General features: G+C 39.1%; 1 pseudogene; it reads left to right on the top strand.

The window, feature by feature from the left end:
* Window positions 1-1002: 1002 nt before the first annotated feature.
* Window positions 1003-2198, top strand: LOC106800208 (olfactory receptor 8B3-like; annotated as a pseudogene).
* The last annotated feature ends 1264 nt before the right edge of the window (window positions 2199-3462 follow it).

The following is a 3462-nucleotide window of genomic DNA, read 5'->3' as shown; positions in this document are numbered from 1 at the left end:
TTCTGTGTCTTTCCAAGAAGCAAAAATGATAATAATAAAGATTTTTTATTTTTGTCTGCTGCTTGAGAGGGCTGGAAGTCATAATTGAAAATTATGATCTATAGTTCTAAAAGATTTCCAGGGAAAATCAGAAATTAAGCATGGGCTGCACCCTCTTAGAATGAAAGGAACCAAACCCCAGAGCCTGAAATTGCCCTTCGGGACCACGGAGGTAATAACAATGATAAAGAAGCACCAAGTTTTTCTAGCCTAAGGAGGGTGAATTTTTGAATTCCATTTATATTAATATTCTTCTTTTTGAGATGGAAGTTCAAGGATCTAAGATATGCTACTTTCTTTCCCATATTTGCAGTCCTGAGACTCAAGGGAAATTGGTGAAAGTATTTCTCGAGAGGGCCCTGGCAAGATCCAGAGAGATTAGGGGTCTCAAAGGATGCATTATATCCATCAGTAAACTCCTTCTTAAAGGATGGAACACTCACCCTTCTAGATTTATGGCTTTTACTCTGTGCCATGAGGCAGTAACTTAATCTCTCAGACTCTGGTCCCACAGATTTGGATTAGGAACATTGTTTTCATTTTCACCCCATCAAATTTAATCTGCATGAGAGGCCAGCACCAGGTAGCTAGGGTCACTGCATCTAATTTTACTGGTAAGGAAAGGGTTCAAGTGAATGAAGAAATGTTGGGATGAGAGAAGGATGATTCTGACCAAGTACAAACTTCCTCTCCCTTTTCATTTCGTTTTCCCAGCTGTCATTATTTTGTGGAAGCAGTCGCCTTCATGCTTTAGGCAAAGTTTTGGTGTCCTTTGCTTTATTTAGCTTATAGAGACTCTAATAAGGGAAAGTCCTTGACTTGCTGTTCTATGGCTCAAGATTGAGCTATTCTCAGACTTTCCCAGTGCATACTCCACTCTTGTGATAGGAGATGTTGTGAGAGGTGTTGATTTGTTCTCTGTGTAACATTTTCCTCTGTGTCCACAGCTTCCCTGAGCGAAGAATGGCTCCTGGAAATTTTTCCTTCATGAAAGAATTCATTCTGTTGGGAATAACAGATCAATCAGATCTCCAACTTTCCCTGTTCTTCCTGTTTCTAGTAGTGTATATGGTCACTGTGTTGGGAAACTTGGGCATGATAATCTTAATTGGTCTGAATTCAAACCTACATAGCCCATGTACTTCTTCTTTAATTTGTCCTTCATAGATTTCTCTAATGTTCTGTTTTTATATTCAAAATACTAATTAACTTCATGTCTAAGAAGAATATTATCTCCTACATGGGGTGCATGGCACAGCTTTACTTTTTTTGTTCTTTTGGTATTTCTGAAGGCTATGTGCTGACATCAATGGCCTATGATCGCTATGTGGCCATCTGTAAACCACTTTTGTACAATGTTGCCACGTCTCCTAAAGTGGGTTCCAGCCTTATGCTTGGTTCATACGTGATGGCATTTTCTGTTCCATGTCCCACACTGGATGCACGCTGAGACTGACTTTCTGTGATGCAAACACTATCAATCATTTAAAAAAAAAATTTTTTTTTCTTGTGAGGAAGATCAGCCCTGAGCTAACATCTATTGCCAATCCTCCTTCTTTTTTTTTTTCCCCAAAGCCCCAGTAGATAGTTGTATGTCATAGTTGCACATCATTCTAGTTGCTGTATGTGGGATGGGGCCTCAGCATGGCCGGAGAAGTGGTGCGTCGTGTGTGCCCAGGATCAGAACAGGGCCGCCACTAGCGGAGCATGCCAGCACTTAACCGCTAAGCCACGCGGCCGGGCCCCATCAACCGTAATTTATGTGACATTCTCCCGGAGCTCCAGCTCTCCCGCACAACCATCTGCATCAGTGAGCTGGTTGTTTTTATTGTGGTGGGCATCAATGTCATTACGCCTAGTGTCACCATCTTTGTATCTTACAGTTTTATCCTCTCCAGCATCCTCCACATCAGCTCCACAGTGGGCAGATCCAAAGCCTTTGGTCCCTGCAGTTCTCACATAATTGCTGTTTCTCTCTTCTTTGGATCTAGTGCATTTGTATACCTTAAACTGTCTTCTTCTGTGTCTATATATGACGGAAAAATCTCTTCTGTGTTTACACCAATATGGTTCCCTGATGAACTCTGTAATTTATAGCTTGAGGAACAAAGATGTTAAACTTGCTCTGAAAAAAAACCCTGAGTAGGAGAAAGTTTTGATCAGAAATAGTATCTCTCTGTGCATGTAGGTAAAAGACAGAGAGAGGGGCCAGCCCTATGGCCAAGTGATTGAAGATCTGCACGCTCTGCTTCAGTGGCCCAGGTTCGTAGGTTCCGATCCCAGGTGCAGACCTACTCCACTTATCAAGCACGCTGTGGAGGCATCCCACATACAAAATGGAGGAGGATTGGCATGGATGTTAGCTCAGGGCGAATCTTCCTCACCATAAAAAAAAGACAGAGAGATTCTGTACATTTAATTAAAATACTTTCAGTGGCGGCATTTTTCTCCTATTTTTCCTTTAACATGGCAAAGGAAATTTGAGTCTTTTCTCACAGTTTATTTCCGGTCTTTATAGAATAGGTCTTCTTTTTTCCTCACCATTTCCACAATATCCTCTCCACCTTTCTTCCTGTTTAGTAAAAACAGTAAATATCACCCCTTTTTTTTTCGTTATCATTTTGAACTTTGTTTTTCCTGTAGAAAAGGGTGAATGGTCTTTAAATAATCTAATTAGGTCACACTAGAGTGACATTGTATCATTGGAGGTGTGCTTATCTGCTACTTGCTATTAGAAGCACGAATCAGATACTCTGTTTCTACTCCCTTCTTTCTATCTTCCAATTGGCAACAATATGTCTCGTTTAAATGGCAGAGATTGAAGATTCTGTAAAGACTATCAAGTATAATCTGTTTTGTATCTGTAAACTTTATATATCAACTTTCTTTTGGCAAAGAGTTTTCTTTTTTATCTTTGTATAGTCAAACCTGCACGTAACTGTTTGTCAAAATATATTTATTGTATGGGTGGGAAAGTGAAATTCAGAGTGGTTAATGATTTATTGAAAGTCACACAGATTCATAAACAAAAAATCTAAAGTGTTATTCTTCTGTTTCAAGTAAACTACTCTAGTATAATTTGCTTCACTTTATTCTATTATTTTTGTTTCAGTAACCATGGAATATTAGATAACATTGCTACTTTGAAAGTTGACTATGCTTTGTTCCAGGATGAGATATGAATTTCACTCAGGGTGGGTATTATTTTTTTGTTTGTTTTTTGTTTAGAAAAATAGTTTGATGGTTCTTTTTGTTGGTAAAGAGGATATTGGGGTGATGATTGGCTAAAGAGGGAGTAGTATATTGGGGTGATGATTGGCTCAAAGAAGGAGGTTACTTTTTCTGCAAATTAAAATACTGAATTTGGAATATTTGCGAATGTTCATTATTCAGAGAACAAAGCATGGGAGAGAAAGGAGCTCA

The sequence above is a fragment of the Ceratotherium simum genome, chromosome 7 (assembly GCF_057802395.1).
Source record: "Ceratotherium simum simum isolate JZ-2026a chromosome 7, ASM5780239v1, whole genome shotgun sequence".
Classification (NCBI taxonomy): Eukaryota; Metazoa; Chordata; class Mammalia; order Perissodactyla; family Rhinocerotidae; genus Ceratotherium; species Ceratotherium simum.
Note: the sequence above shows the minus strand (reverse complement) of the source record. Positions and strands in the feature narration are given on the sequence as shown.